The sequence below is a fragment of the Phallusia mammillata genome, chromosome 3 (assembly GCF_965637545.1).
Source record: "Phallusia mammillata chromosome 3, kaPhaMamm4.hap1.1, whole genome shotgun sequence".
NCBI lineage: Eukaryota > Metazoa > Chordata > Ascidiacea > Phlebobranchia > Ascidiidae > Phallusia > Phallusia mammillata.
Genome location: NC_137254.1, coordinates 116,756 through 135,479, shown reverse-complemented (window position 1 = coordinate 135,479; position 18,724 = coordinate 116,756). Strand labels below are relative to the sequence as shown.

Genomic DNA, 18,724 nt, shown 5'->3' with positions numbered 1-18,724 from the left:
CTATACAACAACATCCTAAACAATCCTGTATGATTAACGAGATGCAAAATCATGTTTACTGACAAAAATATCATTTAATTTAGATTCATACAAAGCTTTTTCGAATCTAAAATAGGTAACAATAAATTTATCTGGTGATTTATGGCCATCGACAGTCACTGTGAGCTAAAAATGACATCGGGTATGTTATTTAGTACACTTAGGTACGCACCGAAAATCGTAGTGTAAACGGAAGGGGTCGCAAGGTAAGGTTAGGTTAGGCGCCGCTAAGCACAGTGTAAACGGGCCTTTAGTTAGTTTAGAACTTTTTTCAACGGGTCTAATTTTGTTTTCAGCACAGAAAAGTTAATGCGGTAGTAGGGTCGAAGCGGAAAAACAAAAAATGAAACTCTATACTTCACGGTTAAAATCGTGCTTTGAATCCAAATTCTCAAGGAGGAAGTTAACTGGTGTTTGTGTGTAGGCCTACCCGGTAGATGAAATAAAATACACTTGTACAAATTTCAGCAACTCGTGCCCTGTGTCTCGCAATAACTTTTGATTTTTGTTAAAGTTTAAACTTTTCCACTTGGAACGCTAAACTTTTCCACTTTGAGCAGATCAATGTGTCCGGTGCTATTTTTTCTGTGCTCTAGCAATGCAACGCAGTATTGGCAACCTGTCTCGGTGCGGCCCCCAATCTAATCAGGGTAACTTGTATTCAATCCATCATTGATAAAGGTTAGCCTACATACATTTACTTCATACAACTGTAAACTACCTTGCTGTTTGTTCGATGCTTGAGGCATTTGCTCCAGAAAAGCACAAAGCGTCGCCTTGTTGATTGCCTACAAGCCTTGCTTAGTAAATGGACGAGTTTTGGTCACCAGTCTATTTGAGATAGTTAAGAGTTACTAGCCAATTGTAAGTTAAGTTAGAAAGGATAAAACTGGGAGTTTTTAACCAGAGAGTTTGCTACAAGGCAGCCTACTCAAACAGTTTCATTGCCATTCGGCTGATTCAGGAAGTCAAACACAGCGAAAATAATTCTTAAACCGTTTTTTTCACAAGTAAGTGCTTGCAGAGCAAGGAAATTTTAGACATCTTTTCTCTTTGCTATGCAGGTAAATAACTTCGTAGATATGCGTCTGTAAAATTTATAACGAAGGTTTGCGTTTTGTATCTCCCCAAATCAAATCAAATCTCTTTAAATCAAATAAATCACAAATAATTCTCTTACAAACTATAACTTATATAAGTGCAAATGCTCGCGTGTTTAAACTAAGTCGTTGTAAGTCGCGAAAAAGTTTTTCGGGTTCAAACCGGTCTCGAATCAGGTTAATCAACATCCGGGTGTCCATATGCAACCAAATATTGTTAAGCGTTGCAATTCTTTAAGTAATGATACCGGGTTTGAAAACCGCTGCATGATTGTATGGGGTTTATGATTGCAGACTTTCTCATCAGACCTTGTAACTTTTTTTGACAAGATTATAATTTTTTGTCTTACAGATATTTTTGCAGTTCATATGAATAATCTGCGTTTCCATTAACTATCGTACTTGGATAGGAAATATTTGTTGCGGAAAAACTGCTGCGTCAAACGTCATCAATATAACAACTAAAGAGGGTTGATACCAGTTTGGAAACTGTCGCTAAAGTTTAAAGACATCTACGATTCAAACATGGATTAATTTGCTTTCCATCACAAGATGACAAGGGAGCTGATGAAAGGAAACAATGTAGGTTAATTTCTCGACTTTACCCTTTTCGTTATCCACCGTCAATTTTGCCACAATAATATGAGCGACATTAAACCTTTACGACATGCACGCTATTCTCAACATAACAATTGAAGACTTAACGTGTTATTTTACCCAAATACATACCGTTTCTCACCATAAGTTTTGTGGGAGTATAAACAGTATCAAGTTGTTTAGAGGATTGTTTCCATGTAAACAGAGATTAACGTAACGTTTAAAGTTGTCGTAAATTGAAGAATAACTTGATTTACATCTTGTTTTCTAGTTCACCAAGTCTCCGACAAACAATTGTGTTTGCTAACAGAGCCTCGCTCGGACGAAACTTGTACTTGTTTGGTGCAAACCTTGGAACAGAACGCGAAACAGCATAAACCAGGTTTATGAAATATTATAGTTGTTTTACTGTTGACTGGCATTCATAAAAACTCCCAAATGTTTACAATATTGTTTGGTCCACAACGTCTGTGTTCTGTGTCTTGTAACATAAGTTTGATATATTTGAACTTCAAAAAAAGTTTAAGATCAAGCGAATGGCACAAAGAACGTTCTGACCCAGTTTGTCTGTTCAAGTTCAAGCCCATTGCGTTCTGTTAGTGACTTGTGAATGTATAATTTGCCACTTTATCTTGTTGCAATTGATTACTTTGATGTGTAGAACCAATTATGTTGTTGTGTTTCAAATGATTTAATACTAGTTCAAACAACCTAGTCAAGTGGCGTTTGTTGCGTCGTAATACGCTGGACGCCATTAGACGACTCGAATCGACTCTGGTTGTCAAAAACTCATGCTTCTCTATCGGAACGACTCAATTCGCCAAATTGTCCGAGTGGTTAGTGCAACCGCCTTTTGATCACAAGGCCATGGGTTGTAATCCTATCTCGGTTACTTGTGTTACCCTGAGCATGAAACTTCAGCGGCATTGCTCCAACCCATCCCACCCGGGTTGGATTTAACTGCCTGAACCCAAATAAATCAAATAAAAAATGATCAACAGACTTGCAATAAAAACAGGCAACTCGACGGCTGAGCATTAACACATTCAGGCGTTGCCCACACCCACCGTGGATAAAAATGAAACAAACAAAGCTACAATACATATCTCCGTCGTAGCAAAGCACATTTATAATCGTGTTTTACTTTTCCTCTGACATTCTGCTACACTCTGCAGTGGAAAGTTGAGTTTTGAAAACGTGATGAAGTTCTGGACTGTTTGTTTTTCCTCGAGACAAATATCTGTTACAGTGTTTTTATTAAAGAAGGTTTGTGCAGAAAAATAAAAACGAAATTGAAACGAAACGTCATTAACGAAGCAAATTGACAGTTAATAATTAATCAACCAACCAAAACAGGGGAGCCCATCGAATAATAGGGACATAAAGATCATAATGGTTCGTTTGCTATGATTTAAAACGGAACAGGTTTCTAGTGATTTGCTTTTTTCGGTTTCGGTGCAAATTACGCTTCTAGCGCCGCAAGTGACAGGGTTGCACGATCGGTGATTTTTATGTTTTTTTCAACATTGTACGTCATCAGCAACATGGCACAGCGGTTTATTTGGTTTTGTACGTAGAGCAAAAAAAGCTGAGTCATAGTGCAAAGCATTACACGGCACAAAATGAGCTTTCAAACAAATGAACGAGTAAAAAGAAAAACAAATTCTACGCAGCAACTAAGTAATCAAAAAAATGAAAAAGAACCAAACAAATTTTCGACCAAGTGGCCAAAACCATCAAAGGCACTTAATGCAACACAATTGTCAAAAAGTCATCTATGTCTTTCTGTGTGTAATTTCACTTGTTAAGCTTTTCTCAAACCAATCTACATAAAATTCAGTCACAATCCAATAGCTTTGCTACATAGCGAACATGATTATTACAAAACAATGGGAAAAACATTTTTCACAATTCACTTTCCTCTCATCGGATCGGATCTTCGACTGCTGATTGGGAACGACGAAGCTGATTTGCAGGGGCATGCAAAGTCTGCTCACACGTGCGTGGCCATCCGCGCTTGTAGAGGTCGCAAGAAGTCTGATGACCTTGAAGATTGACTGAGGCGTGACGAAAGGTTACTCATGCGTGCAGAGTTTTCGTAAGGATCGATTGCTCGTGCTGCAACGGCGCTTGCGGTCAAAGCTGAACCTCGCTCGATTCTGCCAAGAGAGGATTGTGAAGAACCTCCCGCCCCTGGATGCTGGTAGAAGAGCTCGTTGCCGGTGATTGTTGACGGGAGTGGAGTGGTTCGATTCCCGCCGAAGTTTGGCGACGGCCCGAAGCCCGAATGCGGGTCAGAGTAGCGCCGGGTAAAACTCCAAAGGTTGGATCGCATAAACACCACGTGCTGGAGCGTCTGAAACCTTGCGCTGTTGAAGCGTGTTGGCGGCATCGTGTGGTATTGGTCGTTATATGCTGTCGGTGGATAATTTGACTCCATCGGTTCTTCCTCCTGATGCGGATGCATGGAGTACCTGGGATGATACCCGTTGATGAGCGAGGAGCTCTTGGTGGGGGAAGTTGATGAGGATGACCCTTTTCCAGGTTGATCAGTCCGACTCCATGAATGGGCTTCTGCTTGAAGAAAAATATTATCACGAGATTTTCGATCAAAACTATAAGTCAGCAGTTTTTGTAATGAAAATAAACTGTATTTAATTAAAATTTACGCCCCAAAAACTTGTTATTTAAATGCACTAGGTCCAGTAGGTGCAGCAGGCAACACGACAGCTGTGTATAGTTGGGAAGGTTTTGCCTTCAAAACGTATCTCCTAAGGTTGGCACGCGAGGTGGTTTTTCATGGCACGCCAACCGATTTGCGTGTTTATATTGAAGTAACAATTTAACCTGTTACACTGCTTGTTTATAGTTTTTATCATGTCATTGTCTTAAAATTCAGACTTACATGCACAAAACACTCAGCTTTCTCTTTATTATTGATATCTGCTGGCACGAACCACTATTATTTAGATTCTAAATTTTAGAAAAACGTTGACACACGAGTGCAGCAAATGGAAATAACAAATAAAGTGACATGCATCGCTTAAAAGGTTGCCCACCTCTGGTTTAAACTATGCTTAAGTTTTCTGTATGAATAAGGTACTGCTGCTGGTGCCAGTTAGGCAAAATATTGATTCTGTTACGTTCTCAGTTAAGTAAATTTAACAGATTTTGCCTGATTTTTTCACTTACCTTCTATGTGATAGCCGTCGCCCTGACCGGAAGTGGGCGTCGGCTTGGTGGCGTCAATTCCATCCACCGACGACTCTCCGCCGCCCACTTGTGACGAGCGCGATAACCTCACGTTGAACTCGTCATGGTTGATTGGCACCATCTCTTCATCGCTGTACATCCGGCTTTGCTGCTTTGATTTCTGAAACAAATTACACAATTTCACGTTAAATCTTTCCCGAAATCGCAAAGTAAGTAAACTACATTCAGGGCTTTAAATCAAACACAATATTAGCAAATTGCCTGAACAAAATGTTTAATGACTAGAAATGGATGAACCATTGGCCACTGCCCTATGACAGAAATCAGGACCCTTCACAAATACAATCCATGAGTGTAAGTTGTAGCTTAAACTTAACCCAGCCCTAAACCAGAAAATAACAGCTGTACATGGTTAGTACACGAGCTTATGCCCCATAAAAATCACGGAATTCGAACCCAGAACGCTCGAATCCCGATCAGGTTTAAATGTCTGTATACGCATGTTTTCACGGGGTTCGAACCCATGCCGTTCCAAATACGAATCCCGATCAGGTTTAAATGTTTGTATATGAGTCAGATGAACGTCCTACCCGTCCTATCTCTGTCTGCACATAGAAACTCACCTTTGACCCCTCTTCGTCAAAAGTTGTCGATTTTCTTTGTCTCCTCGACTTCACACAATGCACGCACACAATTGCTATTATAACGAATAATAGAATCCCGCCAACGGCTGCAGCGATCCCTGCAACCAACATTAAAACTTCTCCACTTTCTGCGCTGCCTGAAAACCAAAACATATTCGTTTAGTTTGCATGTGTGGCAAATTACATTAAGTTTCACATAATATCGTTTCAAACCTTGTAACTATGGTTACATCAAAACACAAAGCAATTTTTAGCGTAAAACACAAAACGTCATGATAAGTTTAATTCTAAACTAGACCTGGCTCTGACTATACACGGATCTATTCATAATTTTAATGACGAACATAACGGGCCAAATAGACGTAAAAAGCGACATGCTTTATTTAAACGATAAATGTTCATGCCATTATGCCAGACTGACAAACACATTTTTAAGGCATTTTTTACACGGAACAAATCGAGTATTTTTTAGCCACTAACCACCTTCTTCAAGTACGATTTCGATTGAATTGGCGCCGTAACCATTGGCAACCTCGCACGAATAGGTGTGAAGATCATGCTGGTTTGTGCCAAACACGTGGAGAGACGCTGACTTTCCCCCGGCACTGAACAGTCCGCGATATTTGACGTCACCTTCCTGCTCGATTACGTCACCCGATGACGTCAGTGTGTCGTTGCCATGCAACTTGAAGGTGGTGTCACCATTCGTCCAAGTCCAAGTCTGCAAGAATGAACAAATAGTTTTACCAATTGTACCAGTACTAATATCGACTAGTTACCATTCCTGCTCATTTAAATTGGTTAGTTAACTTACCACTTCTTGTATTCCCGGAACACTGGCCAGCTCACAACTTATCACCGAATCTTCACCTACTGTCGCTTGTTGAGTGGAAGGGCTCGAAAATACGGGAGGTCCCCTAACGTGCAACTTGATCGTGGCATGGTTGTCACCAATCTCAAATTAAAACAAAATTTCATTTTGTTAAGCTCACTTCGACACAGTGGTGTTTGCAAAACGTCAGCGATAAGAACGTATGTATAAAATTGTGCGCTTTTGAATTATTGTTGACCATATATAAGGTTCTTTGGAACGCTACAGACGGATCTGTTCTTATGATGAAAATGACAAAATTAAAGGCACAAAAAGACGTAAAAAGCGGCATGCTTTATAATTGTTCAGACGTTTATAAAGCTCTGATATCACAGTTAATAATACACTTACCCCATCAGCCGTTGCTTTGCAATTATAACTTCCCGCGTCTTCCTGTTGGATTCCCGTGAGAAACAACGAACTTCCGGTTCCGTAAATCTCATCACTGCCAACTTTCACCCAACGAACCAAAGATTGGGGGTTCGAATCCCACTCACATCTCAGCGTCACGTTGTCGTTGATTTCAGCTGTTTGGTCGGGAGTTCCCCTCACAAACACCGGGGGATCTGCAAAGTTAAGTGTTGTGTGCAGTTTAAGGGATTTCACCACATTCTACTTACATTTGACTTGGATTTGAACTTGGCTGACTTTGGAGAATCCCGCCTCATTACGAGCCTGGCATCCCAACATCACGTGATGCCAACTCCTGTCTACGTTTTCGATGTCAAAAGTAGGTGAAAGTTCATCTGACTGGACCAGGTCATCAACAAACCACCTGGAGTAAAGTTGGCAGTGTTAACTCGTTGTTCAACTTCAACACATCAGAAAAGTGCTTCTTCGTCAAATTATGCGAATCTATTTCAAGAAGTCGGTGAATTCCCTGTATTTGATGACGTTTACCTGTATGACGCAACAGGGAGTTTGGCAGTAGCTCGACATTTCGCTCTGACGTCATCACCCGCATCAATAGAGGGCGGCAGAGAGACGAACACAATCGGAGTTCCTAAAAAAATATCGGGTTTCGAAACAAGAAAAATAGTTCAGTTCCGATATCGACACAAACATCATATTTGTTGGCTACGATTTCTATTTTATTTGTCTGAATTTTTTTAACTCACTTTGAATATTCAATTTCATCAGAAGCGATTTTATCCCGTCCATGACGTCACTTGTCATGATGCAAGCAAACGTGGAATTGACGTCATCAGCTGATGGTGTCATCCGCATGGTGGAGCTAGTGTCATAGAGTTTTTTGACTGGAGCAGAGATAAGGTTTTCCACGTTGTCGATAATTTCGGTTCCATCTGAAAAATTGTCATTGTTGCAAAACAAGTAAAACCCATTTACACAGGGATTGGTTGACGTCTATTATGACGTCATTGTGACGTCTTTCTGCGCATCGAGATAACAAATATTGTGCGTTGGTTTGTTCTATCTCCTACTTACTACGCACGAGTGACAAAAAGTCAAAAGTTTAACAAATGCGCACAAAACTTATAAAGCGGAATAATGCATATGTGTACACTTTGCTGGGAGCGCATAACTCTTTTAATCGAGTAAATACGTTACATCAGGGGTGTCAAACTCACGGCCCGCGGGCCGCATGCGGCCCACAAAGCCCTCCAATGCTGCCCACAAACACTCAACAACAATTGTATCAGATATTTTTGCGGCCGTGAAGAAATATAGGTACTGGCGGTCGTGACGCAATTAAAACTATTTTGCCAAAAAGTTTTAATTTTTAAACTGCTCTAAACAGATTTTGTGGGACTGGAAAGAGTATTACCAGCCTAGTAGACATATGCGTCAGACATTTTGTTGGCCTTTTGTGTGCAAACAATGCGAAAAAACGGGAACCACAAGCGTCACAATATAGATCAGGGGTAATCAAATGGCGGACCGCGGTCCACATCCGGACCTTTGAGGCGTTGGATGTGGACCTCGACGGTCTTTTGATTACGGCTACATACACTATCAATTGTGTGTTAATTACTTAATCTTTAAAATGTAGCAGCAGTTTTTAAACTGGGGTCCGCATCGCGATTTTTTGGGGGATTACGACAGCTAGGCTATCCCGAAAAGCCTTTCCAAAATCTTACGCATAATTTTATCTGTGACGTAATAAACTTAGTTTTGAATCATTGTGATCCTACAAAACTAGATAAAATGTGTTTTGTATGTTGTGCCAATATACTTTCGCAAAGAGTAAGTTAACGTTTAGTGCCTGATACAAGCTTTTGTTTTGCCGACATACATTCAGCTTGAACAAATGTGTTTAAGTTGGACCGCGATTAGTTAAAACCAAAAATGGCTAAGACATTTGCATTACTGACAGATGTGTCCGGCCCTCGTTGATTTTTATCTTTTGTATCTGGGCCTATGACAAAACTAATTGAGTAGCCCTGATATAGATTATGACGTAACAAACAATTAAAACTGATCTTCACACTGTGCATCAAGTTGAAAAGTAATCTGGGCTTTTGGGGCGCCAATAGATGATATATATGTGATATAAACCTATTTCTTTAGATCTGTAATTTTAAAATAAAAACCAGCAGGTAATTGGTGGCTGTTGGTGAAATAAGGATCTGCGATGCGGCCGTAGTAGCGAAAAGGTTGTTTAAGTGTATAAAACTACATTAAAAATCACATGCGGCCCTCGGCATAATTTCCGAACTGCAATATGGCCCCCGAACCCCACGAGTTTGACACCCCTGCGTTACATTATGACTCGCAGCAACATCACACACATTAGATGTGTATTGTGACATAAACAATCGTAAAATCTTTTACCTTTATACCAAGTAAGTTTTGCTGCAGGTTTTCCTCCATAAGCTCGACATGTGAATGTGTTATTTCGATCCGCCACTGCATTCACTGTTACCCCGTCATCCAACATGTTGTCGATGAAAGGTCCGCTAGGTGGCACTACAGAGAATGTAAACAATCGTTGTTTGTGGCAAATACACTAACACCGAAACTTGCGGCAGCAAAATATTGCTTAATACCGATAGGGCGGACTGCTTTCGGCTTGCCGCATTATATGCCGCCATGGATACAACATTTTTTTGCTACTATTGCCAATGAACACATGTTTGCGCGCGGTAAGCATAGTGCACTTTGCAAAAAAGGACCAGATACGCTAAGTCGCTAACTTGCCAACATCGGCGAACAGGGGAAAACCTCACTTCGCAAATCACATACGTCGCCGTGCGTTGTCTGTATTGGCATCCATAGCAGCTGATGCAGTCCCAACTTAAATGTAGTTTTTATTGCATTAACTCTTGACAAAAATGATTTAATTTTTAAAGGCGCACTCGTGTCTGGCCTAGATGTTCTAATAATCCCTTACTACGTTTCAAAGTCGTTTGTTACGTTTTATACGTGTATTCCATTTACTCAGTAAGTTGTATGCAACGAATTACTAGTATTAAAAGTTTAGCTTGTTGATAACGGTGTCCTAACATGCCAGAAACTTTCAAGAAGCTGCTCCAACGCGTTAATTATCGTAGGTATCCGGGTATAAAGGTTGAAGTGCCAAACTAACTTTTGTGAGGTAACAATATGCGTTTGTTGTTAACAAATATTTAACTGTATTCGCATAATTTAGTTCACAAACGCGTGTTTGTCACGTGGTTGGCGTCGCAACAGCCGGGTAGCGGCAATCTTCGCAACAACATTACTGTGCTTTTCACTCTCCTACAATGTTGAAGTTCCAATGCTGCTCAAAGCCGCGCGAAATTCTAATTGTTTTTAAACAACGCATGGGGAAAACCCATTTAGCGCTACTCATTTCATTGTCACATTGATTTCCTTGTGATAGAAACGGCGAATCGAATTATAGCGGCCACCTATTTGCGCAAATTACCTGTCGAAACTGCAATGCATAATTGAACACTTAAAATTAGTTAATATTTCTCCCCAGAACAACGAGACTTTTCCGCCACTAACCAGTGTCCACTGCGTTGATTACGTCACAAGCGTATTGTGATATCACGACAACTTGTGACGTGACTCTGGTAAGTTGCACGTCCAAATATAAGAACATTTGCATCGTAACAACGAAAGTGATGGAACGATACCACATTTTCCAGCAAGTATCGATACTGAGTGCTTAGTTGTATATTAACATACACGCGCAAGCTCACGCATAAGCAGCAATGAAGTTGTTTTTGCTTTTATACATTCACTTTCGTTGGTTGCCACAAATTTTGGAGGACGCATAATTGACCTGATTATTATCTGGATATAGCGGTTGGCCCGAAAACATGGAGGCGTTATCGTTGTGATGTAACAATAGGGTAAATTATATTGTATAATTATAAGCGAACTTACACCAAGGTACTGATTGCAACTTCTTGCTAAGTGCAAAATACTAAAACGATGTTCAAACTTACACGATTGAATGACGTTCTTTATATTGCGAAACCTAAAATCTTCAGCTAAAATAAAACTCACTGACAGAAGCGCAATGAAAAATATAGACAGCGATTGATCGCAGAATCAATTCACTATTTCAACGCGATTATCGGGTTGCTATGGTAACGGCGCGCAAAGTTCGGATTTAGTCCCCGTCAGTGGAGATGACGTCACTGTGGTTGTTTTATTGACCTAAGTCGTGAAACCTTTCTCTCTTTTGTGTTGCATAGAATTGAACATCTCGGGCGCAGAATGTGACGTCACACAAGCTAACCATCGTGCGCATGATGCAATCGGTCACGTGCGTTTTAACAGCGCTTTACACACGACGCACGCGGCGTCTTTTCCACCCATCTCTCTTTTATAATGACGTAAACCTCGCAGTAGAGGTTCGGGTTTGTTTCTCACGACGCAACAAATATAAGCAACTTATAGAAAGTTCCTCTCTACTATCAGGGTGATAAGGTTTAAGCGTATCTATGTTTCTCCACCATACAAGTGTTTTAATCAACGTTTATCCAGAAACTTCTGTAGTTTGAATTTTAAAACGGGCGCATAACACTTCTGTTAGATTAAAATATAATTAACTACTCTCTCAGAAAACAAATACCGGTCGTATTTCCGAATTTAAGATTTTGTTATCGTACAAATTTATTGCTATCCTTTGGCTTGTCACATTATAAAGTTAATTCTGAGTTTATCTGTGAACAAATAGGTCTCACTAATCACTGTATACAAGAGCATGGCATGCATGTAAACTGTATGTGTTCTTACCCTGCACAGTCAGCAAAGCCTTTCTCGTCCTCATGTAGTACAGGGTAACCTGGCATTCGTACAAACCTTCGTCCTGTAAGTTAACGTTGCTGATGTGGAGGTTGTATTCACCGATTGAAATATCGCCAACCATCGAATATCGCTCCCAATCTGTGAAGTTAAAAGTCTTAAATCATTGAAAAAAAACTCACACTGCAAGTTGGGCTGAACATTGGTATTTCGCACAGTTAAAGGCGTTTTTTTTAAATTTTGTTGTTTTTGTGTCGCTGTAAAACATTTATTCGTTGCAAATTCACATCGTTTGCTCAATACACGCAGTGTTCATTGACGTGCTGGATTGTCTGGGACGTTTGGGTTACATCAAAGTACAACTTTCGTATAATGCGACAAGTGGTCTTATTAAAAAATACAACCATTTAATATAATGCGACAGGTGGTCTCGTTTAGAAACAACTGGTCACTGTACACTCAAACAGCGTTCTACTTTTAAATGTATATGTACCCAACATGGGCGTCCGCAGGAAAAAATAAAGGGGAGGGCAAAACTATCGTCATATCGCCGTTCGATAAACGGTATTTCAGACCAAAAATCATCTGACTGTGCTACTCATTCTTGCCAATCCCAAAGTAGCAAAATAATACAATAAACACAATATTAAACATCACTGAAGTATGTGGTAGGTTGGCAAATACTTTTTAACGGAAGTAGGATTTACATACACGAACTTTATCAGATGTAACAACAAATACAGTGAAGATATCACATAATGCCTGTTTGACACATTCATCAATGACGTAATAATATGCTTGTTACCGAACTATTGTTAAGTAATAATGTTCGATTCATTTAATTTGTTGTAAAACCTTATTCTGTTCTGTTACAGTTACACTTGTAATAAAGGGGTGGAGACCCAAGGCGTCTTCAATTTACGTTCCAGGAATAGTTTTTGTATAACACTGTGTGAATGTTTATTGTGTTTTGTTTTAAGTTGCGGATTCTCCGATCGTTTGCGTTTTTCTTTTTTCCAGGGGGGGGGGGGGGGGGGGACACGTGCCCCTTGTTGCCCCCCTCGTAATTACATGTTAGAACCACATCAGAAAGTCAGTTAAACGAGAACTCCTGTGATAACCGCAATATATTTCTGGTATATCATGTATAATTCGAAGATAGCCGTTGGATAAAGTTTGACTGGGCTGCGCTGTGGGCAAATTCTTCAAACATTTCACACAAAAACAACATTACACCGAGTTACTTACTGGAAAGATTCCTGTCGAAACCGAGCGCCCAATCGTGTCCAACCCATTGAACTTGTCCAAGGTCATCTGAAGGAACATGCTCTACAACACAACTCATTGTGACGTCATCACCCTGTTTCACTGTGACGTCACTGGGCTCTTCGATAATCGTCGGTTCGGCAGCGAGAGATCGCCCAACTTTGTCATCAACACAAGTTTGAATTAATTTTTAAGTTCAGAAATTAAAAACAAACAAACTTGTTACAAAAACTCACCGATGAAATAACAGGCAACTAATCCAAGCCAATATTTGGGATCCATGTTTCGTTTCAGGTTTTTCTCACCAGAAATTTTTTTGCAGTTTCTTGTCGCACCAGAAGGAAATAATTCAAATTATCAAAATCTCTTTGTTATCTGAAGAACAATGAATGACGTAATGTATAACTGCGATGCTACATTACAATGCCTTTAAGAACAAACAAACACATGTTTCATATTATAAACAACATTTTAGAATTACACAAATTTATTCTTGAGACATATTTGAGTTGAGAGCATTAAACCAAGACAAGCTTTTTATTTTACTCATCTATGACCTAGGCAACTAGAAGTGATCGTTTTTATTTGTTATATTTGATCGAGAAGCTTTTTTTAATGACTCCAGCGTTACTGGTGTTTTCTGTTTTTGCAGATAGAACCAAATGTCGATAAACCGGCAAGCAGTCGGTCTCTGTGGAACGTAGATCATGCGTTCTATGAAGAGGTCACGTGATGAAAAGGAAAGTTGACAACGAAATTCAACAACATATATACAGGTGAGGTTGTTTGACGTCATAAAAATTATTGTTTGAATTACACAAATTCTTTCTTGAGGCATATTCGGCGTTGAGCGTTAAAACTGTACAATAAAGTTCTTAACCACCAACACAATAGGTTGTCGGCACACAGGACAACCCTTTCCGCGGTTTCTCAGTCGTTTTGCGCAGCGAACACAACAGAACTGGTGTCCATTGTTTCCATGAACAATCGTCGCGTCGTTTGGGTTGTTTTGGCAAATATTGCAAAGACCTGGAAAGTGGGGGAAATCCCTGTTTGTGGACACGCTTGAGCAGTTGCTGTGCTTGGAGTCTGTACTGGACCCACCCTGGCCCGTTGATGACGATCCTTGCTTAGTTGCTGGAATTAGGCAAGGAGACACAAGATTCCATATGTTTTTGAAATCAGTAACGAAGAATTGTGATACTTGCAACGCTTCTCCTAGCAAGTCACTTCCACATCGAATAATCCTCATGTTGCTTGGATCGTAAAGTTTTTTCTTCTCAATATATTTTCCGAGGTGATACACAACTTGCTCAGCAGTAAACACTTGACCTTGTGCGCCACCCATTTGAAGGACAGCTAACATCTTTGGTCGGGTCAAAAAATACTGACGTGATGCCATGTCTATTTCACTTACTGAAAAAACACAATTCAGTTAAGTTGAAAATTAAAATTCCGTTGGTTTTTTTCGAACTATGTCAAAGAAAATGCAAATTAGTGATGCATCGAAGCCGCATTAAAGTTCGGGTCGGAACCGAAACATCAACGAAACGGAATATTCGGCCAAAACTTTGGTGTCTCACCAATGCAGATTACAGACAAAATCGCGTAACAACAGTAGGCTACATAAAAAATGGCAACCAATATTATATGTGATACAAAACCGTTTAACGCAGCGAATCTCTAAACTTTACAAGCACGCGCATTAATAAACCCAGTTTTCACACTCTGCAAATCAACACTTAATTAACAAAAGTTGACAAAAGAAAGTTATGTTGTATTTTATTTATGGTCGTTGAGAATTTTTTTACGGCAAACAAGGAAAACGACATTTATTGCGTGGTCAGCATGTCCGCATTTAGTAATCAAATTATAAAACATCAGAAAATGTTTGAAATTTAAAGTAGCTAAACTTTCGCGGCACACTTTGAAATCTCTCGCGGTACACTAGTGCAGGGGTCCGCAAATAGTGGGTCGCGACCCAAATTTGGGTCGCGAGACCTTCCAGTCTGGGTCGCGAAATATTTTAAATTTCCCATGAATATAAGCATCGCATCTACACTATTAATGAATTTCGGTTTTTTTCAACAATTTAATCATTATTGCATTGTTACGTATGACTACGTAACTGTGACATACAGTCTATGTAACAATGCAAAAAGTTAAGCGCACCTATACAAGCATGCGTTTCCTGATTAGCTGTGTTCTCAACACAGAGCCCTCAGTTCTCATTTGTTAGAATAAATACGTTCGTTTACCTCCTGTTTTATGTGAAAATAGCAACTGACAATAGCATAATAGCATTCTTAATATTGATATTTAGTTGATTAGTATTTTCCTCAGACTTTTGATGCTTGGGTCGCGAGAATTCACAGCAATTTTTTTAGGGTCGCGCCAAAAAGTATTTGCGGACCCCTGCACTAGTGTACAGCGGAACACACCGGCTAAAAATGCGATTTCAAAACTCGGAGCCGTAAAAATGCGATAAGTTCGTCTCCAAATAGTTGTGGTTGTTACACGAGGCGCCCAGTACAAGTATTTTGTACAAGAAATACCAGCAAAATTTGTTCAATGTATCGAATCAAACTGGTCATAACTTTCGTCAAAGCTATGGCATATCTGCGTGAGCAAAGTTCTGGACGTCTGGTAACCCTAGTCCAGGGGTCGCTAACTTTTACCACTCAAGAGCCATTCGGACCAATTTCACATGGTAAAAATCACAAGGAGCCACAAAGACCTTTTTAAATTTGAAATAAACGTCACTGTAAATACATTTTTATATTGTTAGACAACTAGTAACAAACAGATATTGTTACGCGCGAACACACACTACAAAACAAACAGTAACCTATTGAATGCAATTGCCTGAAGAGCTCTATAAACTTGATATTATGGCTGACAGCAATAGTTTATGTATGAAACAGTTACCTTGTTCGTTAACCTGTGCGTCGCCAGTTTACTGCTTTACATTTCATGGTATATAAGACGCTGTTGTAGCTAACTACTAGAAAACAGAGTCGCTTTTTTTATTTTACTGAAAATATTTTTTTTTGACTTTTGTGTTCGACACAATCGTCACAGCATGTGTAATCAAAGCATTTGGTAATTTTAAAAACTGAGCAGCATCGGAGGGATGAAAGAGCCGCGGGTTGGCGACCCCTGCACTGATTTAACCAAATTTTTCAAAACCGACGGATAAAAAAATGTTGCAAACCGCAAAAAAACTTTTCTTCCTGTCAATCATAACATGCACATTATGACGTCATAAATACATTGGCAAACAACACTAAGAGCTTTAAACTTCACACAAAAAGCCACAAATTATATCTTAGCCAATCTGTTACACTTCACGTAATAATGCAGTAAATATTCCACAACCAATTGAGGTTAGAGTTATATTAAATATTTACATAAGTTATTTACACATTAAATGATCAACATTCAAACTATTCAGTAACTAGCACTTTACTAGTTTGCCTCTAACTGTTCGCTACTGGGAATTAAACATGTTTACCATTGCTATTAGCATTATCCTATCGCTAACAGTTAACTAGTAATCATCGCCATAAACCTTCATTCTTTAATCTCGATACAAAACCAGTTCGTGATGTCTCGAGCCCATGCGCGGATGAAACAATGTCGCGCTTAAAGGAAAACCCTAATCAGTCAAGCGGAACAAAATATTATTAGCTAGCACCCGAATTACCAAAAAGTTTTTAACCGAATTCTGTTATGTTCTGAACTTTTCTGAACGCAATGAAAAAATCTTCCCATTTTTTCACCTATAATTTGCCTTTGATTTGGCTATTCCTACGACAGTTCCCATGACAGTTTAAATTGCGTGAATTTTTAAAGTAGTGAAATAAAATTAAAATATTCCGCGTGTAAGGTTTTTTGCTTTGCAACAGTTTATCTTTGACTTGTTCGAAATTCCGTAAGTCATATAAACTTGCGCACTGTATCATTTTACACGTGAAACAGCACATGCCTCCATATTTGGACATACGCTTGTCCGACACACCGAATTCGCGCAGAAACTTCCAGAAATTGTTCCCGGTTAAAATTTGAATTAGGTTGAATCCAGTTTGTTGACAACATCACAGCGCAGTTAGTACACGACCGTTTCACTCCATCTTTATGATTTAAACTCAATGGGTCAAAAACTTTGGGTTGGGGTTGGCCTTCCATGCAATATTTACATCATTTGCTATTCACCAAAAGTATTGCAATTAGAATGAGATCGAATACTTAACTGACTACTTGCACAAATCACAACTTTCCTTAAAACAGCAAGTTTTTCAAGTTTGTTAGCGTTTTTGAACTCAGTTAGCATCAGCATAGTGAACTAAATCAAACCTTTATTGTTATGTAAGCTATTGCTGCCAGGCATAATATCAAGTTTGTAGAGCTCTTCTGGCAAATGTATTTTTATTCCGACGTTTCGACGTCCTATACAGGTCGTCTTCATCAGGGTAAATAGCACTGAATGCGACTTTATAGTTATAATTCGCTTATTTTCTGTCACCTGTTGCAACTAAGCTCATTTAAATATTTTAGGTTTAGTTTGCAATCGGTTGCGACCAACAACTGGTTTTAATCAATTGCTGTAAAATAAGACGGTTTGCAACGTCTGTTCCAATTAGATTGTAAAGTGAACAAAGTTTAATCTGCAGTAACCGCTCTGTCACGCTGTTTCGGCCAAAACTTGACCCATAGTAACCTCATCATCTGGACTTCACGCTGCAACGTTTCAGTGCACTCGCGTAAAGTCAACGAAATAATGTATCTGACATGTGAATCAAAATTTACGTTTCAACCTGCAACGCAACAAAACCCAGTTCTTGCTTTAGTCGATACTGATATAGACGAAGACCGTTATTGCGCGTTACCGTGAATAAAATTTAGTCTGCAAAGTCCACAGTAACCGCATTCGGGGTCTGACCGAAACTTGACCCATAGTAACCTTATCGCATGGCCTTCTGTCACTCTAAAACAGCGGTTCCCAAACTTTTCTAAAACTTTTGCCTGGTGGACCCTTTGCAATTATTTTGATATTTCGCGGCCCTACAAAAAAATTAAAGAATGGAAAAATGCAAAACCATTGTTTCTTATAGTACACTAGTGCAGTCACGATTCTTTTTAATGTAACAACTTTCAAACTTAGTGGTTTTCAAACTTTTTCATTGTTTTTTTCAAAACGGTCACTTTGCCATCATATCGAAGACTCGCGGACCTTCAGCCTGAAGGTGTATTTTAGCAATACGAAAGTTGATTTACAGAATTTTAGCTTATTAGGTATGCAAAATTACACATAACAACGATCCAAAGACGGTTTGTGACATCACAGACAAGACAGAAAACATTACGATAGTGCGCAAACAATTGCATTCTTGATAGTTGTTATGCAATAAAGGCTATCTATTGTATAGTAATGGAGGCAGTGGATCTCTAATTGTACTTTGATTTAAACCTATTCAGTGACACAAATTGACGCCAAATAAGATTATAGAGGCACGTCAAGCTTTTCGCGGACCCCGCAAAATTGCTTCACGGACCCCTAAAGGTCCGCGGACCCCAGTTTGGGAACCGCTGCTCTAAAACATCTCAGTTTAAGCGCGAACGCTCATTTACAAAAATGTTGCGAATTAGTTGTTCACAGACTTGGACAACTAGATTACAAATTACATTAGAATTAGAATTACTATTTTCTCAAAAACTAGAAAGTAAATTAAAATTCAAACTAGAAGATTTGAGCCAACCAACTTTAGTTTGTTTCAAATTTGAACTTGTAG

General features: G+C 39.3%; 1 long non-coding RNA gene and 1 pseudogene across 2 annotated transcripts; one reads left to right on the top strand and one right to left on the bottom strand.

Annotated features, from left to right (window-relative positions):
* Positions 1–33: 33 nt before the first annotated feature.
* On the top strand, positions 34–14,748 carry LOC145217926 (uncharacterized). Its single transcript, XR_013857525.1, has 5 exons — positions 34–1,049; positions 1,492–1,721; positions 2,008–2,118; positions 13,585–13,708; positions 13,827–14,748. It is a non-coding gene; the product is annotated as an uncharacterized LOC145217926 (long non-coding RNA).
* Positions 2,976–13,299, bottom strand: LOC145217925 (irregular chiasm C-roughest protein-like; annotated as a pseudogene). The gene is made up of 13 exons (XR_013857524.1): positions 13,169–13,299; positions 12,915–13,091; positions 11,658–11,807; positions 9,258–9,392; positions 7,583–7,768; positions 7,365–7,467; positions 7,085–7,239; positions 6,816–7,030; positions 6,408–6,548; positions 6,077–6,314; positions 5,573–5,730; positions 4,929–5,109; positions 2,976–4,310 (listed from the first exon to the last, which is right to left on the bottom strand). The product of XR_013857524.1 is annotated as an irregular chiasm C-roughest protein-like (transcript).
* Positions 14,749–18,724: the final 3,976 nt, after the last annotated feature.